This window comes from Equus caballus, chromosome 11 (assembly GCF_041296265.1).
Source record: "Equus caballus isolate H_3958 breed thoroughbred chromosome 11, TB-T2T, whole genome shotgun sequence".
Taxonomy (NCBI): Eukaryota; Metazoa; Chordata; class Mammalia; order Perissodactyla; family Equidae; genus Equus; species Equus caballus.
In genome coordinates this window covers 5,217,058-5,233,569 of record NC_091694.1, presented here as the reverse complement: position 1 = coordinate 5,233,569, position 16,512 = coordinate 5,217,058, and positions in this window count along the sequence as shown.

The window sequence follows — 16,512 nt, the reverse complement described above, 5'->3', positions numbered from 1 at the left end:
GTTTCTGCGTGTGTGGGTCTGCGTCTCTTCTCTTCTTATAAGGACACCAGTGATCCTGGATTAGGGCCCTAAGCCACATGACTCAGGTATATCTTCACCTTAATTTGATTACATCTGCAATGACCCTATTTCCAAATAAGGTCACATTCGCAAGGTGTTAGAACCTGAATATATCCTTTGCGGGGGGATCAGCCCACAGCAGCCCTCAGAGACAGATCACTCATTCTTCGGGTTCCTATCTAACCTTGGGGTTCAGAACAGGCCTCCACCTGTGTCCTCCACCCCAGCCCTTACCCAAGCCCCATTCTGTCCAGTTCTTTGTCCCTGAAGCCTCGGGCCCTCCACATGGGCTTGCCTGCTCCCTCCTCAAAATGTCAGTCACTTCTGGCCTTGTTCACACTGGGAATCACCTCCCACAATCAACTCCGTTGTTTCCCGTCTTTAAAAGACTACAGAGATGTCCCCATCCCGTGAAGCATCCCCAGATCTGTCCCCAGGCTCCACTCTCCCCCACCACCCCCCGGCCCTGGCAGGCCATCAGGCACCAGCTGAAGCTCTGTGGGTGGCTGTGCCAAGCGTGTTCAAGGGTCAGCACAAACAGCTCAAGCCCCTCAACTGAGTGGAAGCTCCTCGTGGTCAGCGGGGGCCCTGAAGATGCTCTCGCTGCCTGATTGGTCCAGGCAGGCCTCTAAGGGACAAATGTCCAAACAATTGTTCTGAATGTGAAGGAATCTTCTAGAAAGCCAAGGTTTCCTGGGATAAATGGTCGGCCTTTTAGTACGTTAAAGAAGCGTCTTACCCAGATTGGCCTGAGGGCCACGGGGAAGATGACAGCCCAGCGGTCAGGGATGTGTTGAGCAGGGGAGGATGGTTACTAGCAGCTCCCCTAGGACGACCAGAACGGGGATGGATGGCCTGGAGGAGCTGGTGCCGAGCGAGCAGTACCAGATGGAAGACTGCGCTCACCCTCCCTGGCCTCCTGGACCGGCGGACAGGTGTGAGGCAGGTGGGGGAAGGTGAGGAAGGGGAGACAGGAGGAACAGGGCTGAGTAGGGCGAACCCTGCTCCTAAACCTAGTCCGTGCTTAGCCACACGGGGAAACTGAGGCAGCCTCCTGCACTCTCTAGACCACGCAGGGACCTAGAGAGTTTCCCGGGGCGGCTGAAACAAAGTACTGCAAACTTGGTGACTTAACGGAAATTTATTCCCTTCCAGTTCTGGAGGTTAGAAATCTGAAATCAAGGCATCGGCAGGACTGGTTCCTTCCGAGGCTGTGGGGGAGAGTCTGTTCCAGGCCTCTCTCCTTGGCTTGCAGATGGCCATCTTCTCCGTGTGTCTCTTCACATCATCGTCTTCCCTCTATGCGCGTCTCTGGGTCCAAATTTCATCTGTTTATAAGGATACCAGTCATACTGGATTAGGAGCCACACTGTTGACCTCATCGTAACTAATTACACCTGCAAGGACCCCACTTCCAAACAAGGTTAAGTTCTGGCCACGGAGGTGAGGACTCAACATATAAATTTTGGGGGTTCACAAGCCAACCCATAACAGAAAGCAACACATTTTCTCTGATGAAAACCAGCCAGGAAGGCTGCCCGTGAAGCCGAGAAGTGTGCTGGCTGACGAGGGCGTGGGCTTCAGCCCCACTGTGCAACCACACAAGGCTCGCGTGGAATGCTACTGTCAGAGCGCCTGGTCCGCAAGGATGCTCCTGGCAAACGAAACATACAGCATCCGAGAAGCCGACTGGCTTGGAAAAATGCATTTGCAGCTCGATAAAAGATGGAGCAGTTGGACAAGCAAGCAAGACACAGCACTAATTGGCAGCCACATTTCGTTTTCTTCCCACAGTTGCCTCATGAAATCATAAAAAAAACCTGAATGTGTTGAAGCCTTAAAATTAAACACATTTAAAAATGGGCTAATGTGCTCAGAGACCATGTTTTAAAGGCAAATTTTGTTCCGTATTCCACTTTTTCTCAATCAGCAGAAAACACAGTCTCCAATTGACAGGAGCACAGCAAGATAAGCGGAGACACCGTCTTAAACACTTCTACAGCAATTTTCTCTTCTATCTTATCACAACCTTCAAGATGCATTATTTCATCAGAAATGTGGTTCTAATTTTTGGGAGAAAAAAGCCTTTTCATCTCTCCTATGCCTCATTTTTTCCCCTTGGAGGAAGAACACGCCTCCATGTGCCAGGGTTTTGGAATCCCATAAAACATGCCAATGGCTGGAGTGTTTGAGGCTGATAAACGCCTCCCCAGTGCACTGTGGGGCCCCAGGACAAGCTGTCACGGTCATTATGTAGACCTGGAGCGGGGGAACCGACGCGGCTTGGCAGGCAGCAGGTGAGAGGTGCAGAGACGTGTGTTGAAGGGCTTGTGAGCTACCCTCTGTCCCCACATCTCCCACCCTGAAGCCAAGTGCCGAGGAGGCAGGGAAATGGCCGAGGGTCTCAAGTGCATTTTGTCAACAAGCACCCCATGTGTACCCCGTTCCCTCCTCAGGCGTCGCTGGCTTTCTCAACGCCGGGGGCTGTACCTGCGTTTTCCTTTCCCCGTGACCAGTGTGATCGCAGAGCAGCCTCCCCTGAGCCCTCTCAGCACAGCCTTGGAGGACCTGAACGCTGAGTTTTCCCCGTCCTGTTTCATCTCTGCCCCCGAAACCGGAGTAAAGGAGATTTCCAGAACAACTTGATGGTGACGCTGGGAGGTCATTCAAGGGCGGGCGGCTTCAGGACGGTCTGAGCTCCGGGGACCTCAGAGAGCACCCAAGCCGTTGGGGAGATGAAGAAAAAGGGCCCAAATGGGGTCTTGGTCTGTGGAGAAGTGGGTCCCTAGATTTGGCATCAGTGTAGTAACGTGGAGTAATGTCGGGATAGCACGGTCTTAGGATGCCTTCGGGAACATCGCTCTCGTCATTACCCATCCTTTCTTTGTTCATTCAAAAAACATCTTTGGTGCCACTCTGTGCCAGGTCCTGCTCTAATTGCTGAAGATATTATATATATATATATATATATATATTTTTTTTTTTTTTTGAGGAAGATTAGCCCTGAGCTAACATCTGCTGCCAATCCTCCTCTTTTTGCTGAGGAAGACTGGCCCTGAGCTGACATCCGTGCCCATCTTCCTCCACTTTATATGTAGGACACCTGCCACAGCATGGCTTGACAAGCAGTGCATAGGTCCACACCCGGGATCCAAACTGGTAAACCCGGGCTGCTCCAGCAGAACGTGCAAACTTAACTGCTGCACCACCAGGCTGGCCCTGAGGATATAATTTTTTTTCTCTCCAGACCTAATTTTTTCTTTTTATTGAGTCCATAATAATTTACATCAATGTGAGATTTCAGTTGTACATTATTTCTTGCCTGTCACCACATAAGTGCTTCCCTTCACCCCTGTGCTCACCCCCCACCCCCCTTCCCCTGGTAACCACTGAACTATTTTCTTTGTCCATGTGTTTGTTTATATTCCACATATGAGTGAAATCATCTGATGTTTGTCTTTCTCTGTCTGGCTTATTTCGCTTAGCATAATTCCCTCCAAGTCCTTCCATGTTGTTGCAAATGGGATGAATTTGTCTTTTTTATGGCTGAGTAGCATTCCAGGATATAATATTTTTATTAAAAATCTTCCCCACCCTCATGGAATCCAAACTCTATGGGGGTGAATAGACAGTGGACAGAAAAAAAAAATTGCACTGATTACACTCGGTGACCCGTCAACAAGGTGTCGTCAACGGATTAGAAGTGTGTCTTGCCCAGCCACTGCTGAGCTCAGGAAACACAGACTTCCTCTGGGGCTGGTGCCACATCATGCTCACCCCATCCCTGTAACTCCAGCAGGTGGCACCTTGCTCCACCCTGGGTCACATAACCATCCAGCATCTCTCCTCTGGGAACCCCCGGTTAGAGCCAGAATAGCAGTCCGACAATGCCGTCTCCAGGAGGGCTTGGGGCAGCCCGCACTGAAGGGGACCTCAGTCACCTCCTGGTCACACACCTCCATCGCTGGGCATTTGTGCAGAGAGAGCCCCTGTTCTGGGAGGGACGATATCTGGCTGGGGAACACGTGTCTGGTTTCGCTTGGTCCCACCACATTGTCTGCAGAAGCATTTCCAGCAGGCAGGAGAGATAGGGCCTGAGTGGGGTGTGTGGGGTGTAGACACTCTGCTCCCTCAACCACGACTGATGGATGAGGTGCGGCAGGAACCTGGTCGGGGGAACAAATGGGTGATGTGTCACCATCCTCAGGCTGTCATGGGGCACAGGCACTGCAGGATTGTGGAGCTCTGTATCCGCACGTGAGCGCTGACATCCTCTGACATCCCTGTGGCAGCTTGAAAAATGAGAACCTCCAGAGAGACAAAAATTGGACTTTAAATTGTTGTATTATTCTGAGAGTCCTTCCTTAGCGCACACGCTGGCTCTCTCCACCCTCATCTGTCAGTCCCTGTCTCTGTCTTGGGCTCTCTCCCTAGCAGTAATTACGAAATAATATGGAACAAGAGGCAACTTGTGTCCTTGTAGCTTACTGAGAGGACTTCAAGACCTGGACTCTTAGACCCCTATGCAGTGTTGACATCTGCTGGTGGTGATCCGGACTCGCAGTTCCCGGCTGAGGGACACTCCTGCGAGCTGAGCACGTGCTCCAATAGACCTGGCTCCCTCCTAAACCTGTACAAATTGGCTTTGCTGGTGTGTTACTGTTTTACGACTGGGAGATGGGTCCACATGGGAATTACTTTGCTCCAACCAGCTGGTGCCATGTAGGTTCCTAAGTCCCCTCAGTCCTGGAGGGAGAGTTTCAGACCCTATCATTCTTTCCTCGAGCCACAGGCCATCTGCAAGCGGCAGACAAATCCAGCTGCAGACACCTGGAACTCTGGGAAAGGAGGCGCAGGTGTGCTGTTGGGGCTCCTCTCCCCTCCAGGGTGGGCGTTAGATAGAATCTGCTTTATGGCCCAAAGCGCCCACACCCACTCATCTCACCACGCCATCGCCAACCCCAAAAGCAACCCACCCAGAACGCCTTTTCACCTGAAGAAATGTGTGTCTCCTTGGATCTTCGGCCACTGCTTCCCTCTCGTGGAATCAAAGGAAGAAGCAGGGGAAGAAGAGTTACCTTACATCTTACATCTTAGCCTCTCCCGGGCACAGGGCACTGTGCCCGGAGCTTTGTGTACCTTCTCACCTAGTCCTCACACCAACCCCAGGAGACAGGAACTGTGTCTCGTTTGTGAAGGAAGAAAAGGAGGCTTTTGAGGGAAGCTGGCTAACCTAGTCAAGGTGACTGAGCTAGGCTAAGAGGAGGCAGGATGTCACACCCCAAAGCCCACGCTCTTGCTTCTGCAACGAGCTGCCCCCAAAACGCTGGTGAGATCCTGACTGCAGCAGAAACAATTCTAGCTGTTGGGCTGTCCATCTGTGTGGTATTTGGCCAACTGCCTGCTACACACCCTCTCAATTCTTCCCTAATCTCTCCAACCAGCCTGTTATCTTGAGGGCTCTCCTTCCTGTTTCTGCTTCCTAGCCCAGACAGTGCCCCGAGTTCAGTTTTAAATACCCCTTCTTCTCTTTCGGTGACTTTCCCTGGAAAATGACACCCCTCCCGCCCACTCCATGGTCACTGAGATCTGCCCTCACTCGAGGTCTGTGTCTTGTCCCCTCTCCTGTGTCTCCAGCCTTCTGCTCTGCCCTGCGCAGGCTCCCTGGGGTGTATCATCCCATGAGCAGCATCCATCAGGTGTGAGATGAAGGGAGAAAGCCAAGAACGGCCACATGATGTGGTTCAGGGAGCACAGATTTGTCTCAAAATCGTGCCTCTCATCATCCTCCTTAGACTAAAGTTAATTCAATTTGGATCATAGACATGAGTTTAAAAAACAAAGCCATTAAAGTGCTAGAAGAAAATCTGGGTGGATATCTTTAGATTCTTGAGGTTGTAAAGCTTTCTGAGTGTGGTGGATATAAATCCAACTCAACACATTTAGGAAGAAAAGAGTATGTCGTTATTTTTTGTGACAATTTGCATTTCAAGCAGGCTGTGGGGGCCTCCACTCCATTAGTCAGGGGTTGTGCCTCAGTTCCTGAGTCTTAAACCGTGCTGATGGAGAGGATGAAGTTCAAACTGGGTCTCGAGTGATGCGTGGAGATTTTTAAGATGAAAAGCAGGAAAAGGACTCAGAAAGGAAGCAAACATTTGGGTCATTTGAGCTCAGAAGAGAAGACTCTCTTTTTAGCTGTGTTTCCATGGTTTTACAACCCGCGTGGACCATAACGGGAAGTAAAGGCATCTTAAGGGGTAAGGTAACCGTGGTTACGCCTAACGCAGGGGTTCACCTGTAAACGGCGATCGCCAGGCCTGAGTGTGTCCTCACAAATAGCCACTAACTCTACCTGCCTTTCTTTCTCTCTCGTTCTCCGTTCTTTCCTTTTTCCTCCTTCCTGCAGCAAAAAGGTGAAACCAGCTTGTAATGTTTCCACACTGGCAGGGCAGTGGGGAGGTGGGGTGGAGGGAAAATAGGAGGATTGTAATCAGACGTTTCAGTGGTTTATTGAGCTTATTGAGTGTCTTGAGACTCAGGGGGTATAAACATAAAATGGTTTTGTGTTTTCTCTAACCAACGCCTTCAGCCACACTCTGCCAAATTCCACCTCCTGTCTCCCACTGACGTCTCAGGCAGATCCCACTGTTTTCTGATCACCCTCAGTTACTAGAAATCCTTCTGGGTTTAAACTACTACCTCACGTCCATGCCCGCCCAGCTGCGGCTCTGAGATGGGTGTGGGAACAGCCGTCTTCCTCTGGCTTGATCTGGTTCCATCTGCCCCGCGTGGCGTCTCCGCTCAAGGTGCCCGTCACCCCCGAGCTCCCCAGGGTGTTGTTTAGACTCACACTGGACATCTCCACCACTGACGGTGCCCTCTGAAAGGAACTTTGGGCCCTGACGGTGGTCCAAGCCCTTACCACTTTGTGTCCACAGCCTGGACAGTCCCTGACTCCCCCCCTCTCCTCGGGGTCATGGTCATTCCCCTTGGAACCACAGGAATCCCTGCAGGTCTCTACAACGCCTTCCAGGTGCCTTGGAGACGTGGGTTGGAGGCTCCCCTCTCCTTTCTTCCCGGGCGATTGCACCAAAGTCCCTACTTGAAGCCACTGCCAGCTGCTCCGACCACATTCCTGCCCTGGCAGTGCTGCAGGTGGACGCGGACATCAGTTTCCACGTTTCCATACGTGCCGCACTCCAGAGGACCCCAGCCGCGCCCTCCTGGGTGCACCTTCTCCATGCCCCTGTCTGTCCTGAGAGCAGGAACGGAGCACTGCGGCTCCACAAGCACCCGGCTGGGAGGGAGCTGCTGTGGCCCCTCCTTGTGGCCCCCTCCCAGTCTCTGAGCTCTCCTCCTGGAGCCCCACTCGTTCGGTTTGCTTGGGAGAGCTCCCTCACTTGGCTTGGGTTGAAGGGAAGAGCGCCCCTCCCCACCCTCTACTGGAGCAACAGTACCGTGGAATAAAACCCTAACAGGTTAGGTGAGCATCGCCGACACAATTCCTACACGTGAGCTCATTTACCCTGAGAGAAATATCCTGTTGTTACTTCCATCTTACGACGAAAAAGTTGAGATTTAGGTGTTTTGTCCAAGATTGTGCAATCAGAAGGATGTATTAATCGGTTTTGCTGTGTAACAAAAAAAGCCTTACGCATCTCACTGAGTGCCAGTGGGGTTGGGCAAATGAAGGCCAGTGAGCCCAATCTAGCCCGCCCCTGTTTTTCTACGGCCCACAGCTAAGAACGGTTTTTACATTTTTAAATGGTCAAAAAAAAATCAGAAGAGGAATATTTCATGACAAGAAAGAACTATGTGAAATGCAAATTTCGGTGTCCCTAAGTGAAGTTTCATGAGACCCAGCCACACTCATGTGTTAACGGGTTGTCGTGGCTGCTCTTTAAATACAAAAGGCAGAGTTAAGGAGGTGCAACAGAGACCGTCCGGCCTGCGAGGACTGAAATATTTACTATCTGGCCCTCTAAAGGAAAAGTTAGCCAAACCCTGCCACCATTTCTTTTTCTCCCTGGAAGTTCTCTGGGTTGGCTACGATTACCTCCAGGCTGCGGGTTGGGTTCCGGAGGGCTCTGTCTGCAGTGCTCTGGGACCAGCAGTCACCCGGGGCAAATTCTTCTCGTGGTAGACGGAGGAAGCACGAGCAGAAACACGACACCTCCGAAGGCGTAGGCTGGGGCCAGGCTCCCGGTCTCTTCCCCCCACACCCTACATGCTCTGCCCATTCCAATGAGAGGGACTGCGAAGCCACTCGCCAAAGGGCAGCAATTTCTAGTTCTGATAGAGGGCGTGTGGGAAGGACTGGGAGCAAAGATCTCGTCCATCACAGTTGGGCAGACAGGATGTGAACTCAGGGCTGTCTGACTCGAGAGTCTGTGTGCTCGTCTCTCTGCTGCTCTGACTTCCGTGCTGGGAAAACTATTGTAGGTGCAATAAAGAAAAAAGAATCGGAAAACCGTGGAAAAAAAGAAGGTTTTTCCACCATCCTCTATTCGCAAGTGCTATTCCCGAGCTCCACTGGGCACCATCCAGCACACCGCCGTGTGAAGTAAGCAAAAGAACCAGCGACGGTAAAGAAAGTCAAAATGGCTTCTGAGCATCCTGGAAAGCCTCAGCAAGTGCCTGCGACAGCGGTGTATTCTTCAGGAACGTCACTGTCAATAACTGAATGCACACTGACGGGAGGCTGAAAAATTCCGAAGACCATCATTTCAATTACCCAGCAGGCATTCTTGGAGCAAGCTCCTTTCAGAGTCAGGATATAAATAAGTCATGTGCGTCTGGAAGCCCTTACAAATGAGAAGAAGAAGATGGGAGAATAAAACTTTACGACCGCCCCTCCGCCAATTTTTCACTAAAGCGAGAAGGAGCAGACCCACTGCAGAGCCGACTGGTTGTGAAATACGAAGCCTGGAGAAGGGTCGAGCCATTAAGTATTTGTGGTGCTGAGTGACAAGGCCGGAAGCAGCAGGAGAGAAGACGATGAATAAATGCCCAGGCGTTACAGCAGCTCCATGCGCTCCTGCGGCCCGACATTGATTCTCCTTGTCTTAATGGAATCGGACTCTTGCCAAGAAATCGACAGGAGGGAGAAGGAGTTTATAAAACATGTACATGCTACTCATTCTGTAGCTGTTGTTTTGAAAGAAAGACGCGAGAAGGAACATAGCAAATAACATAGTGACACTGACATGTTGTAGAACATGGTGAGACGGGGTAGATCTTTTCAAGCTCCACTGAAAATCAAAGAAGCTGAGAAACGATGGACGGAGAGGATCTTTGAATAAGCACGTGTCAGAAATAGTGTACTTGATGAGATGGCTTCTGGGTTCAAATCCCTACGATATTGTCCTTGCGAATCATGTTCCAGGTAAAATCAAATACTTCTTGATGCGGGGTCGGTGAGGCGAGAAGTTGAAAGAAAGATTTCTTGGACTCTCAAGGTCTGGCAGTGGTGCTCTTTTATTTAGAGAATAGTACAGAACAGCATGGGGACAGGACCCATGGGCAGTGAAGAGCTGCAGGCATGGGGACAGGACCCATGGTCAGTGAAAAGCTGTTGCTGCTGCTGCATGGGGACAGGACCCATGGGCGGTCAGAGCTCCTGCTGCTGCCCTGAGTTGAGGGTTAGGGCTAATTTTATAAGGCATGAGTATGTGACTTATTTTTACTGGTAAAAGAAAAGATGATGTAAAAAGTCATTAAATGATTTCAGTGCAGATGGGGTCTGGTTATTGTGTGGTCATTTAACTTTAGATACGAATCTGGTCATATAGATCGGCATGTAGGTGAGGATGCCCTGGGCTTCTCTCCCTGGGGCAGCCCTAATCCATACCATAAAAGAATCCACTGGGTCATATAGTTTGGCATGTAGGCCAGGTCACCTTGGGCTTCTCTAGCTGGGACAGCCTTAATCCACATCACTTCTCGGCAAGTGTCTTTACTGACATATGTAGGGGAGTAAAAACTACCATTTATTGAGAACTCGTTGTAGCAGGCACAAAATGCTTCACAGACAGCATTCCGTTTAACCCTACCTATGACGTGGGCACAACTGTGCCCACACTATGCACGAGAAAACTGAGACAGAAACAGGAAGGTTCAGTGACTTGCCTGAGGCAGCCCAGCTCATGAGTTACAGAGCTGAGGCTAAAAATTGGACTTGTCTGAGTCCAGACCAGTGTTTTTCTTTCATCACACAGCCTCCCAAAAGAGTATGTTAAAGGGCTTTACCTCCAAGTGGACATGATTTAGTCAATTTACGTTGCTGCGAAGTTGCTGCAAGATTAAAAGGCCATCCTCCCAATTATGAGCTCCCTGCAGCCCTGACTCAGCCGCATATCAAACCCTCGAGGAGATCAGAACCAGCCCAAATCGATCCCCAATTTGTCCTGCTCCTTTCCCACTGCGCTGAGGCTCCCTGGATGAGAGCTAGCCTTCAGGTCCCTCCTGGGTCCTCCCCCTCACTATTTCCCTCTCTGCTTTTCTCAACATTTTGTTATGAGCATTCTCAAAGACAGCAGAGTTGAGAAAATAGTACAGTGAACAATCGCGTATCTGTCACCCAGAGTCTACCATGAACATTTACTACTCCTGCTTGATCTGTCTGTCCATCCATCACTCTACCCATCCATCAAGGCATCTTATTTCTGATGCATTTCAAAGTAAATTGCTGTCATCAGTACACTTCCCCTAAGTAATTCAGGATGCTTATCATTAGCTAGAGCTCCATATTTATTTACTTGTTTTTCTTTTGAGGGAAAATTTGCACACAATGAGATGCCCAATCCTGTGTACGTTCGCTAAGTTTTGACAAATTCACACACTGTGTGTCCCAAATCTGTCACCATATAGAGTATAGGGGAGCAGAAATTGTCATCCCAAAATGTAACTCTTTGGCTTGATTATTTTTAAGAACAAAAAACTCAAGAGGAAACTTCGAACGGCCCCCTAACTGCCTAAAAGAATTTAAGATAGAAAGCCTGTCCCAGGAAGGAGCGGGCAGCATAGATGACTGCAGTATAATGTGAATGAGGTGTGATAGTCGGGGGGGGGGGGGGGGGGGGGGGGGGGGACCCAGCAAGGCCCCTTTTATCAACATCCTCCCCATGTCCCATTGTCTCTGAAAGGCATACCAAACATTTGTTTACCAAACATTTGCTTTTCCATCTCCGTGTGAATTGCCTTCCTCCCCTTTGAAGCCCCAAACCACCACCACCACCATCCTTCTTTGTTTTTAGCTGAAGATGGTATTTAAGGCAGTGGTTTTGGCCATTTTGGTGAGTTACTCAGTTTTCCTGCATTTCTCCCATGTATACACGTTATTAAGCTTTGACTTTCTCCTGTTATTCTGTCTTATGTCAATTTAATTCTTAGGCCAGCCAGAAGAACCTAGGAGAGTAGAGAACAACTTCTTCCTCCCTTATAAGAGCGTTGCTATCACCCCAGGAAAGTTCTCTCTTGTCCCAACCAATCCCCACTCCCAACTCCCAGGGGCAAAGGAGATGTGATAATGTGCACATGGCCGTGAGACCCATTGGTCTTACCATATACTCCATCATCTGCTAATATCTGGGCTAAGAGAACAGCCGAATGGCTCATTAAAGGCTCACCAAAGGCACCTCATAAGGGGTAACATCCTGCAGCATAGGGCGCCGTCCTCTAGGATGTGGTCGATATACTGGATCAACAGCTGACACCTGGTGCTATGTCTACGAGTGCTAGAACACACTGGCACTCACAGTGCTGTGAACACCAGAAAGCAAGAATCATGGGGGCCATCTTGGAGCGGCTGTCACACCTACAAACGACCCAGAAGTACCAGGAAGTTAATGCCTAAGAAGTCAACTTGGACCCACGGGGGACAGGAGCTGATGGAAACACGCGTCCTCTCCACCCTTCCAGGCAGACGGTCACGAGATGCGCTCCACGAGGCTCCTGAGAAGGCCCAGGCGCCAGTCACCGACGGCAGTGGCAAAACCGATGACACATCGTTGTACTGGTTTTCTCTCCTCCCCTGGTCCAGGCCCCCAGCCCCTGCTCACTGGGATTACTTTTCAGATCAACAGGAGTTTGTCTCTGGCTCTGGTTATCGTGTGTGTGTGTGTGCGTGTGTGTGTGTGTGTGCGCGCGTGTGTGTGTGTTGAGGAAGGAAGAGAACTAAGGTTAAGACAGCTGTGTGTTTGTTGTGGCTATTTATTTATTTATTGAAATATAATTGCATACAGTAAAGTGCTCAGCTCTTAAGGGTACAGTTTAATGAATTTTGACAAATGTATATACACCCATGTAACTAACACCCCCAATCCATATGTAGAGTCTTGCCAGCACCCTAGGAAACCCTCTTGTGTCATTTTTCAGTCTACTCCGACCCTCACCCCCTGGAAGTAACCGCTCTTCAGGTATCTATTCCTGTAGATTCATTTTGCCTGTTTTTGAACTTTATATACTTAAAACAGATATGCAGTATTTTCACTGTGGTGGGGGATGAGAGAGAGACGGCCGAACGTCCTCGGTCACTCTCTGACAAGAGGCGGAGTCTGCTTCCCTTTCTCTTGAATCCAGCTGGCCTCGTGGCTTGTTTTGACAAAGAAGGCCGAGCAGGGATGCTGTGATTTCTAAGGCTGCGACTTATCCCCCTGCGTCCTTGACCTGGATGCTCCTCTTGGGAGTGGCGCCGGCGGAAGACTGGCAGCGGCTGGAGGAAGAAGCGGGGCCACAGAGACCCGCAGGAGGGAAACGGGTGTCCACACAGTGTCCAGGCGTGGGGCATGGGAGACGCAGCCAACAGGGTACTGAAAGGTCGTCGAAACCCCTGAAGATGTGTACTAGAAATAAGAAAGATGCAAAATATGAGTCAGGCATGCAATTCAAGAAGCTAAAAAGACGACAGCAGAGCAAAGCTAAAGCTAGCGGAATAAAAGAAATGATAGAGGTAAAAGCAAAAAGTCGTGAAATGGGAAACCAACAATAGAGCACCCAAAACAAGTTTTTTCTTTGAAAAACTAATTAAAAAGAAAAACTGTGGCCCACCGATGCAAGAAAAAAAGATAAAAACACAAACAATATCAGGAATGGAAAAGGAGACCTAACTCCAGATGAAGTAGGGATTTTTAAAATTATATATAAATACCACAACGACTCCATGCCCAATGTGTTTGAGTATAGCTGGGAGGCAAGCAGGTGGAGACACACAGCACAGTGTGATGGAGCCACAGTGGGCCAGCTTAACTCCTCCCCATCAGAGCTATAACATAGCCTAGTCAACAGAAAAGCCATCAAAGGTACAGACGCCGCCAGAACCAGGCAGCCCCTGGGGAGGAGGCTGCACCCCCCACCCCCCCGGCTCCACTGGAGGAGCTCTGTGTCCATTTCAAGTCTTGGGTAATTTCCTTCAACAGGGGGCTATCTCAGTCTGTTAATACCTTTAGGACCACCTGGAGCGCCTCCGTTTAGCTCCTTAGAATAACCTGGGGAGTTTCTAAACGTCCTGATCCCAGGCCACACCCCACACCCTGAAAATCAGCAGTTCTGTGGGTGGTGCCTGGCACCAGGCTCTTTAGAGCTCCAGGGCGATTCTGATGTGCAACCAAAATTGAGAACCACTGTTCTGAGGCCATCCAAGTAGCAGCTATAGGCCGGCTGCCCACCCCCGACTCCCATCCCTGATACCCCCCACCCCCCCACCCTCCCACCCTCCACTCTCCCACCCCTCACCCTCCTCCTGGCTCCCCATCCCACTCCCCCCACCTTCCCCTCGGGGCCTGGCTTCCTCTGCGCCCCCGGAGGGAGTCATGCAGACCCCATCCGACTCCTGAAACTTCCCTGCCATTGTGCAGAAGGGGCTGGTGAGGGCAGCTCAGGACAACTGCTTCTCAAAGCCCCATCCAGGGGGTAGTCCCAGGAGATGGCATCTTTCGAAAGTGTTTTGCTCCAGGACACAGAAGGAATCCACAGCTTGAGAGCAGCAAATGAGAAGAAATCTATCATCCTCAGGAAATTGGTTCAGCCGCCCCTCGGAGTGACAGTAATCACAGAGGCCCCTCAAGGGCCTGCCAAATGAATAGGTTTAATAGTCACACACCAGCTGCCGCCAGGAAGCTTGTCACCACCAGGTGGGTGGGCTGTGGGCTGCAGTGTCTGCTCTGGCAAGGGCGTAAATCCAGGCCTGGAGCGAGGGGCAGCTCCCAGGGGCTCCTTTTACAGAAAGCGGGATGGCGCGGTCTGCCTTCAGCCTCCAGACAGTTTTCAGCCTGAGGAGAGCGGCCGTGCTAACCTCCCCAGGCCCCCATCCCACCCTGGGGAGCGGGCTGGGGAGACCGTCTGGGAGGACAGGCCCGGCCACGACGGGAACTGGCAGCTTTCCTGGCGGCCAAAACCCTGAGCAAGCGGAGAACCAGAAGGCTGAAGAGAGAGTACGGCTGGTTAGGACGACCTTGAGGACATCACTGAAGACCGTGGGGGCAGTCAGGCAGCTGGGGGTGGGGGTCAGGGTTTGTTGAGTGACCTCAGGCAAATCTAAGCCTCCACTTCAGGGGCCCAGGGTTCGCCGGTTCAGATCCCTGGTGAGGACATGGTACCACTTGGCAAGCCGTGTTGTGATCAGGCATCCCACATATAAAGTAGAGGAAGATGGGCATAGATGTTAGCTTAGGGCCAATCTTCCTCAGCAAAAAGAGGAGGATTGGTGGCAGATGTTAGCTCAGGGCTAATCTTCCTCCCTAAAAAATAAAATAAAATACATAAACAGTAAGCACAATAATACCAGGTTCCTGGGACTGCCTTGAAGGTTAAATGACCCGCTTACGTGAAGGCAACTAGCACCAAGACAGACACCTAGCAGCCGCCTGTCAGTGTTAATGACCCCCAGGCCCCTCACTCCATTCCTCCCCATATAGCCCACAGAATCAGGGCACTGGGCTTGGCTAGCCTCTGGGGCCTAGATGTGGCTTTCCCGTGGTGGCAGCCACAAGCCCCACGTGACCACTGAGCACTTGGAATGGGGCTGTGCAAAGCGAGACAAGCTCTAAGTGTAAAATACACACTGGATTTCAAAGATTCAGTTAAAAAAAAGGTAAAATCTCCCATTAATAATTTTTATATGGTTACATATTGAAACCATAATATTTTTGATACATTGGGTTAAATAAAATATATTATTAAAATTGATTTCACCTGTTTCTTTGGATTTTTATAATGTGGCTACTAGAAAATGTAAACTTACATATGCCGCTCACAGCGCATCTCTATGGGACAGAGCCGCCCTCGACCGGATCCAGGGGAGTCAATCCGGGAGCCGTAAGGCAGGTCCTGTGGGCTGAGGGGAGGGCCCAGGGGGTCAACGTCACTCCAGAGGCTCCTGCCCACCTCCCTGGGAGAGCTGGCACTTCTGGTGTGCCTTCAAGGTGCTTGGCGCAATTTCATGAGAGAGAGAGAGAGAGAGGGACAGCTTCCCCCAGGATCGCAGAGCATTTGGTGCCCTGCTAGGGTCCCCCTTGCTAAATTTCATTTGCCACCTAAAACGTAAGCTGGGCCTGGTGAGCGATGACATGCCTCAGCATATCCTGAGCTGTGCATCCGCGGGAGGAGCCCATTCAAACCCCAGGCGGGAGCATTTTACGCGGTGCAGATATATGTTCCCAAAGACCCTGTCTCTTCCCTTCGAAGCCTTTTCCCTCAGGTCCCCCAGCCTGGGGAAGGAGAAGAGTGGACTGTTGTGCAGTGCTTGAAAGTAAGGGCTTACAGATAGGGGCTTCAAACCCCAGCTCTGGAACTCACAGCTTTGTGATCTCAGCAAAGTTACTTAACCTCTCTGAGCTCCCATGTCGTCATCTGCAAAATGGAACTGTTAACGGCAGCCACCTCCTGGGTTCTGTGAGGATTCGAGGAGTCGTGGTAACCACATAAGACAAGGTAGCTTCCATTACCAGAGGGTGGGGGTGGTCTGAGGGCTTTGGCCCACAAACCTTCAGGAGGTGCTCCTGCACAGCTGGAGGCACAGCTGAGGGAGCTATCAGTGGCCACGGCTGCAGGGCCCCAGGCTGGTTCTCTGAGGCCCACAATGCACAGTGGACCAGTTGGCAGCACAGTCTAACCCATCACACCCGCTCTCCTCTGCTTCCTCTGCGCATCCCTGACGCCACCTTATGCACATGTGAGCGACTCATCAGCTATGCCGCCCAGCCCTTGCTCGGGGGGGGGAGCATGTGGCTGGCCCTGGGGATTAACATGCCTGCTCTCTGAAATGGGTTCCCAAACCACGGGAACTCAGAATGTCCAGGCCCTCCACCTGCACATCCACGTCATGCTGGCACCTTGCTGTCCCCAGCCACTCCCTCTCGCAGGGCCGTGCAGAGGGGCCCTGAGGATTCTGCCTCACAGTTAGGGCTGCAGACAAAATACAGAACACCTAGTTAAATTTGAACTTCAGGAAAACAA